Below are 8,703 nucleotides of genomic sequence, written 5' to 3'. Positions count from 1 at the left end.
ACTATTTGGGTTTTTTTTCCAGGTCAGCTTAGAAGTTCTTCAGATGAATAGGAAAATAGTGTCTGTTTCCAAAATAAAGTACATGGGAAGAAGGATTCTTCTCTTTGATATAAAGGGAAAAGTTCCTTCTTAAGTCTTGCAATGACTCCTTGTGATGGGGGAAGACAGAGGGAAATATTCAGTAAAAGTTTTCAATAAGTTTATAAGGAAAACACTGGGTAGGAACATTGTTTCCCTGCTATTAAAAAAAGATAGTAGAAACAGTGGACTAGGATCACAGCAGGAGATAAAGATAAGTGAAATCAGACCATCTGACAAACCCTCCCAACTCTTTTTTACACTACCCATTAAATAATGTATTTAAGCATGAACCCTTGCTGATTTGGCCCAGAAATTTTATAATGCATAAGCTTCTGCAGTAGAACTCGCTGAAACCTGGGATCAAGTCCCACATCAGGCTCCTTGCATGGAGCCTGCTTATCCCTCTGCTATCTATCTAAAGGACAGCAAGCTAGAGAAAGAAGATCCCAGGCTAGACATGAGTAAATTGGGCAGATTGTCTCCTGAAGGTTGAAGAATGTTGCCTGCAGTGAATCTTGCCTCATGTGCTAGGGCCTCTCTAGGCTGTGAACAACCAGGGAAAGGCTATGAACAGAATTGGGAGTTCACAGGCCTCTGGCATGTTACTCTTGCAGCTCAATCCCCTCCCCTCAGGCTGGCTTCAGACAGGATCCCTATCACAGGCTGGGTTGAGAGTATGCTGGCACAATAAGAGCTCACTTTGATCAGGAACTTGGAACTCACACTACTTATCTTCCTTGGTTCCTGTTTTCTTTTCTTTTTTTAAGATTTTATTTATTTATTCATGAGAGACAGAGAGAGAGAGGCACAGACATTAGCAGAGGGATAAACAGGCTCCATGCAAGAAGCCTGATGTGGGACTCGATCCCGGGTCTCCAGGTCTCCAGGACCACACCCTGGGCTGAAGGCAGCACTAAACCACTGAGCCACCTGGGATGCCCAGGTTCCTGTTTTCTATCACTTATTTTAGAGATGTTCAGGCCCTTGCATGTGCTTAGACCCTACTGGTAGCATATTAAGTTTCCTTAATTACCTCCAACATAAACACTGTAACTCTGCCGACAGAGTTTAACTGAAGCTCTTGAAAAGCAAGGGGACAGCCCAAGGCCTGCGGAAAATACAGGGTAAACAGCTCACCAATGGCTGCTTTTCAGAAAAACCCTGCATACACTTCTAAAAGGAGATTCAAAATGCCATTGACCAGCGCACACTTCCTCCTCCCTTTACTGGGGATTACAGAATATGAAGTAGGGTGGGGAAAGGAAACAACCTAGATGCAGCTTGCAGGAGAAAGAGATGTAAGAAAGGTACAAGAGGTAGAGTTTACACATAGGGAAAGGTGGCTGGCAAAGAGGGAAAGGGAAAGATGGGGTTGGGGAGTGACTGAGACAGGTGAGGGCAGAAGGATGACAGCAGGAATTAGACCTGAGGCAGAGGAGAGGTTCAAAGATAAAGAGACTTCCCCTTCCCCCTCACACAGAAAGGTAAGCATTTCTAACACCAGGACAACTTGGACTTCACCAATGCCTAGTATCATGGGGCATGTAGTGTGACTCATGACGGAATAATTATAAACCCGTGCTACAGCCCTGTGCTACTTTCAAGACACACGGAATCTGACTTGCTATTAAAATTGCCAGTCCCATTTCATTTCCTCCCTCCCTGCATTGCTTCCAACTTTCTGCCTCCCTGGGACTTCTCATTGGGTCAGATGCTAAGGGCCAGGGGTGATGACCCAGGGCTACATCCAATAAGGGACCCAGAGTAGGGCAGGGACACACAGTTAAGGGGGGAACTGCAGAGTTGGTCAGGAATGGCCTGACTCAGAGTGGACAGAAAGGACCAGATTCCTGGCTTCGTGATTCCACAAGCCATCCTCAGTTGCCTAAGGGCCACACTGCCAGCACCCCCAAGGTTCTGGGCTGCCTCTCCACTGCCACCCTGTGTCTCTCTAGTCAGAGACTTCCTAGAAGCCTAAAGCCACCAGGTCTAACCCACCATCCTATGCATCAGTGAAGAAGATCATTTCCCAGCCAAACTTGCCCTAACATCTGACTCCACCCCTCTATCCCAGTCCAGGGATATGTGATTGATTGGCCAGCCTGGAAGAGCTCTCGCCCCTCCCATTTCAGTAAACTGTGTAGACCTGATACCCGAAAAGAAGCTCCTACCTTGTGTGCACCATTCACTAACCCACTGTCTATCTCCAATGTTTCATTAAACAGAGACAAAACATTTCACTGTTTTATACTTGTGTAGGAGCCAGGTTGGTGAATTAAATAATGATAGGAAACAGTTAATTTCTTCTGCAATCCTTAGATTTTTTTCTAAAAAGATTTTATTTATTCATGAAAGACACAGAGAGACAGGCAGAGGCACAGGCAGGGAGAAGCAGGCTCCCCACAAGGAGCCTGACCTGGGACTCCATCCCAGACTCTGAGATTATGCCCTGAGCCCAAGGTAGACGCTCAACACCCGAGCCACCCAGGCGTCCCCAGTGTTCATAGCTTTATGGTGTTGAGTTTCCTGGCAGAAGTGCCCAGGAAATATGGGGCAATAGGCCTTACTCATTGATTATTTGATTATTCAAAAGTATGAAAATCTGGGACAGTATTTTAGCCCTCGCAGTAAAGGTGGTTTCAAATCTTAAAAAAAAAAGAAAAAAGAAAAAAAAAAGGCTAAGGGTTGCAGAGGAAATGCTGCAGGAGATAGTAACCACTCACTGCTCAATGTGGACCAATGTTCTATGTTGCTGAGAGCACCAAGTTCCCATGTGCCTGGGAATTTGCAATGGGCTGACCCACCAGAAGAGGTAAGTTATTTCACAGCCTTGGGTGAAGGAGAACTACTCAATCTCTACTGGGATCTTGTTTCCTGCTGTGAGCCAGAACTATGGAAGCATTCTCTACCAGGAATGGAATACCCACCTCTGAAGGAAGTGAGGTAATGGGAGTCCTTGTCTGGTATGTCATACCCTGCGTCCATCTCCTAGCTAACAGTACTGTCTCTCCTGGTCCACATGCCTGCTATGGACAACCTGGCTAGATCCCTAAAGCTGCCAACCTCCCCCTCTCAAGGCCAGGGAGGCACAGTGGGTTTTATACTGTACAATCATTTGGCCACTGTCTTTGTTCCTTCTCCTGGCCTAAGGGATACTATTGCACATATAAAAGCCATTACTACATTCATGCCCAAAATTAAATGATAGCTGACAAAGCCTGTTTTTACTAAGCAATTAAAGATTTTCTAATAATAAAAGCTGTCCTTCAGAGTAACATGGAGTTGGATATTATCACTGCCTCACTTGTACGATTATCCAAACAGAATGCTGTGTGTTTATATATCATGAGTCTGCCAATGTATCATAACTTTATTACATTACTTGAGGACACAATGAATGTCCTGAGTGATCTGACTCCTGGCCTAGGGAACTTAATACATCAGTGGTTTAGATCATGGTGTTTTTGGAGAAAAAAATGGTTACTTATTTTGGCAATCATCTTAATCTATGTTTTATCTTCCATGTGCCTATACCATGCCGTGACATCTGCTTTTAATGCAGCCAGACAGTCACCAGAGGGACACCACTAACTCCATACCAGTGAAACTCCTGCTCACTGCAGAAGAGGGGGCAAGTGAGATTGTAAGAGCCCATTACAAGGGATGGAGTGTTAAAGGAAGTCAAGAGGAGGTGACACCTGACTGACCCCACCGTTGGACCTGGGCAATCTTCGGCTCTTTACCGCTTTACATCCCATCCCATCCCCACTCTTGGGATGGATTTTCCACTCACATTCTCACATTAAGAGCTATTCCAAAGACAAAGCCTTGAGAGAGTAACATGTTAAGACCATCTGGATAGTCTGTCTGATTGAATCCAGTGGAGGTGTCTTTATGAACTTTTAAGATTCTAGGGGCAGATGTAGAGATCAACTGTGTTAAGAACTTAAAAAGGCTTTATTTAAAATAAAGAGATTAGCGGCTCCTGGGTGGCTTAGCCAGTTAAGCTCCAATTCTTGATTTTAGCTCAGGTCAAGATCTCAGGGTTGTGGGATTGAGCCCCACCTTGGTCTCTGGGCTGACCAAGGAATCTGCTTGGGATATTCTCTTTTCCTATACACCTGCCCACTATCCCTCCACCCTGTGCATGTATTCTCTTTCTCTCTCTCTCTCTCTCTCTCTCTCAGTCTCACAGAAATAAAAATAAAAATAAACGGACTAGAGACCTTTTCTTTTAGAAAAAGAAAAAGACCTTTTCTAATACATGCATAGGATTTTGAAAAAATAAAAATTTCTGAGGCTCCAACAATCCTGGTGAGGGGTAGACCCGGAAACAGTTGAGGAAGATTCACCTCCATTTGCCCCCCATCCTGGATTCTCTTGTTACCAAGATGTTATGTCTAAAGATTTATAATCTGAGTTCTGAACCTAATCTCTAATTCATTATAGCTTCTTTCCCTGACACTGTGGGGAGCCCATTGTCTTCTATGCCTATGGGAGTCAATATTAGAAAACATGTCCATAGCTGAGCTCATCTGGAAAAGCTATAAGACCCTGAAAGAACTGAAGGCCTCCCGGGGTGAGGTGGCTGCTCATCCTCATCCCCACAGAACCCATGGTGAGGTAAGGCAAGGCACGTGGATCTCATTTGTGTACTACTTCAGATGTTAGTCTTTACTCCTTAAGGCTCATTTTGTTTTGTATATTCGCTACTTGAATTTATGCCTATTCCATTAGGCAGAGGAGGCTTTCATTTGATCCTGATCTGTGTCCTGAAGGCTCTCTTCCCTGCCTTTTTCCAACTTTACCCAGGACACTAACGGGAGGTGCACACACACACAAGCCACATGGATGGGCCGCCTTAAGGGGAGACAGTGTTCACTGTACCTGGGTAATGTCAACCTTAAAAATAAAATGGCCAGTTGTTTTAGCAGCAAAATGAGTTTCAAAAGGAATAGTGGAGAAATTACAAGTTGGGAGAAGCAAACACTGGCAAACCATAGGCAGGTCTGAAGAAACCAAGACAACGTAAGTTTTTATTCAGTTTCAGGAGGACATTGGGGAGGGCTGTATGTATAAAAGTTCAGGGAGAAGGAGAGTTGGAGGTTGTGCTGGATTTTCATTCGCTGCCTGTACTGATGTCCATTCTGATTACCTATTCATTTAAGGACGGATCACTTCGGAGGGCACCACTTTTAGGTAATTCTTAGAATTTTTCTGCTCAAACAATTTCATATGCAATCAACCACTGCAACATTTACCATACATTCCCTATGTTTTCCTCTCTCCTTTCTGGAAGCTCAACAGGCTTCATTGGCAGCAACACCCATATTCCTGCCTGGTGTTATCATATAGACAGAGATAGAAGAAACTTAAAATTAAGCTCTTGCCTAGGGTTCTTTTTCTGATTGAATATAATAAACACTGTCACTATGATTATCATCAAAATCAACACTATACCATTATTATTAACTGTATCAATTCATATTTAAAATGAAAGGCTTCTTCACCCATCTCTATAGTATTTAAAATTTTCAAGTATTGCAGTCTACCTCAATTAATATAGTAGGGTCAAGTCAGCATCAACCTTACCTGGCAATGCTGTATATTGTTTATGACTCTATTCCACTTCTTTCTTTTCTTTTTTCTTTTTTTTTTTAAAGATTTTATTTATTTACTCATGGGAAAGGGAGGTTGAGAGAGAGAGAGAGGTTGAAAGAGAGAGAGAGAGGTAGAGAGAGAGAGAGGCGGAGACACAGACAGAGGGAGAAGCAGGCTCCATGCGGGAAGCGATTTCTCTCATGCTTGTGTGCCTATGCACTCAAACAGCTCTCTCCTTTATGGTAAACACAGATACACGGGAAAAAATAGGTTAACATGTGAAAAAAATAAGAAAAAGATCTTGCTCATGTATTCTAAAATTAGTTGAAAATTATAATAAAAACTAGCCCACATAGTTCATTTGATACTATTCACAGAATCAAATGTTAATTGTATATCATTTCTCATAAGTGATGTGAACTAAAATCCTACTTAGGACAGAAAAATACTCCACATAATAGAATAAATGGAAGATTTATTTATGCCTTATGATGTGGTGGAAGAATATAGACACAACAATTTGGTTGGCACTGGAAACCCTGGGACTCATGGCTCTGATGGGAGGTAGACATGATTCTCACGGGGAAATATCAAAAGAATTAAGATTCCAGCTGGTAAACACACACACACACACACACACACACACACACAGAACTCAGAGTTAATTAACCACCTGCTCCTAGACATAATTTTAGAAATTTTTTTTTACGCTTCTGATCCCAAAGTACTGACTTACTACCTACCTATGATGGAAAATCAGGTGCCTCTCTTGCTTCTAACTGAACTTCCAGGAAAGAAGAGGTTTTAAAGGTTATTCTTATCCACAGGTTTTATTTCCTCTTTGGATCTGTTTGTATAATGAGACCAAGGCCTGCAGAACACTGCTTTCTTTTGAGGACTTGGCTCATCAGTAAGTAGGAAGGGAATGCCATGCCATCATTATGGGAAGAATTCTTTTTTTTTTTTTTTTTTTTATAGAAGTAATGTCTATTGGTGTTCAATTTACTAACATACAGAATAACACCCAGTGCCCGTCACCCATTCACTCCCACCCCCCGCCCTCCTCCCCTTCTACCACCCCTAGTTCGTTTCCCAGAGTTAGCAGTCTTTACGTTCTGTCTCCCTTTCTGATATTTCCCACACATTTCTTCTCCCTTCCCTTATTTTCCCTTTCACTATTATTTATATTCCCCAAATGAATGAGAACATTCATGGGGTCTTCTTTATGAAATGTATGTCCCTCAACTCCTAATTGTTTCTGTAGCCAGCAACACATTCTCAGACAACCTATGTATTTCCTTTCATATAGCAGAGAAACATGTGAAACTTCCCTGAGAAATATTTTTAGTAATCAGTATTTCTGTGAAGATTCTATGTACCAGGCTGAGTTATAAATTCTTAATATGAATCATCTCATCTACTTCTCAAACAACTCCTATGTTATAGATATCATTACTGTTACTATCCATAATGCAGAGGTAAAAATCTAAGTTCAAAGAGCTTAAATTATTTGCCCCAGACCATACAGCCACTGAGCCATGCAGAAGCCATGATTTTCTTTGTTTGGACTTATGAGGTTCATTCAGGAAATCAGCACCAGTATGGCAAAATTCATGGACTGTGCACTTTCCTCCACTGAATCCAACTGTCTTGCTGCTTAATAGCTTTTTCTGAAGAAAGTCACTTTCTTTCTAAAATCTTGATACGTCATAAGGAAAATATGAGTGGATGTGTATTTTTTTCACAAGGGTGGTATACATTTCATGGAGATGATCTTTAAAAGTGTTATAATCCCAGAGGTAAGGTATTACTCCTCTCAGTAGAAATTAGCTATGGTACATCCCAGTTTCCCAAACAGGTAAATAACCTTGCTGAGAATAATAAAATGTTGCCATGCCATTAACTGACCACAATGCAACTAGAATCAGCTTTAAAAATATGAACCATGATTACTCCATTGACCCTCTCAAAAACACATACCCATACACTCATTCAAAATTTACGGTTCTTGATGGGATGAGCACTGTTATACTATATGTTGGCAAATTGAATTTAAATAAAATATTTAAAAATTAGTGTGCCCTTACATTTATTTAGGAATAATATCAGAACTTCTTAAAATGAGTTTGCTTCTCCAATCCTGTTTCATAATGCTTCTCATATCAGGGGTTTATTGGTACCCAAAATTTTTCTGCAAATTATTTAAATTCCAAGAGTTTTCATCATCTCCTTTGCTCATGGTTTTTCTCTCTTTCTGGAATTCTCCTTTTTCAACACATACCACTGTGTGGCACTTGTTCCCTTATTTAGGATATTTTAAATATGGCCTCAAATATTTCATCTCCAAGATTAGATGGGGTTTCTGCTATGGCCTGTGACTGTGATCCTCCCAGGACCCTTTCTCATTAAACAACTCAGCTTTTGTAAGGCTAATGTGCTCTCCCACTCATCCTGCCTACATCCAGATATCATTAAGCTCTCCTGTTCTGACCACCGAATAAATAGCATCTATGGCCTCATCATCATTCTCATCATCTTTGGAGCAGACTCTGTACTCATTCTCCTCTATTATTTGAAGATTCTGATCACTGTGCAAGGCATTGCTTCCCGGGAAGAACTATTCAAGGCCCTTAACACTTGTGTGTCCCACATTTGTGCTGTGCTGCTGGTGTCTGTCCCTGTGCTGGGGGTATCCATTATCCATTGCTTTGGGAAACAGGTTCCACCCATGGTGCACACTATCATGGGTTATGTATACCTATTAATTCCTCCTGTTCTCAACCCTGTTGTATACTGTGTGGAAACCCAGGGGATATGCACCTGTATTCTGGATAATCTACTGAAATTATTGCACAGAGTACTTTAGGATCAAATGTATTTCTGGAATAATCCTTATGAAATCAACTTCTAACTTGAGCAAAGAAAATATATCAATAGAAATAGTCATATATTCACAATCTGCATGTACATATTTTTCTCATACGGAAGTTGTTGAAAACAGTAACATTATCTTATGACTTT

The sequence above is a fragment of the Canis lupus genome, chromosome 23 (assembly GCF_048164855.1).
Source record: "Canis lupus baileyi chromosome 23, mCanLup2.hap1, whole genome shotgun sequence".
Classification (NCBI taxonomy): domain Eukaryota; kingdom Metazoa; phylum Chordata; class Mammalia; order Carnivora; family Canidae; genus Canis; species Canis lupus.
This window is presented reverse-complemented; position numbering follows the sequence as displayed.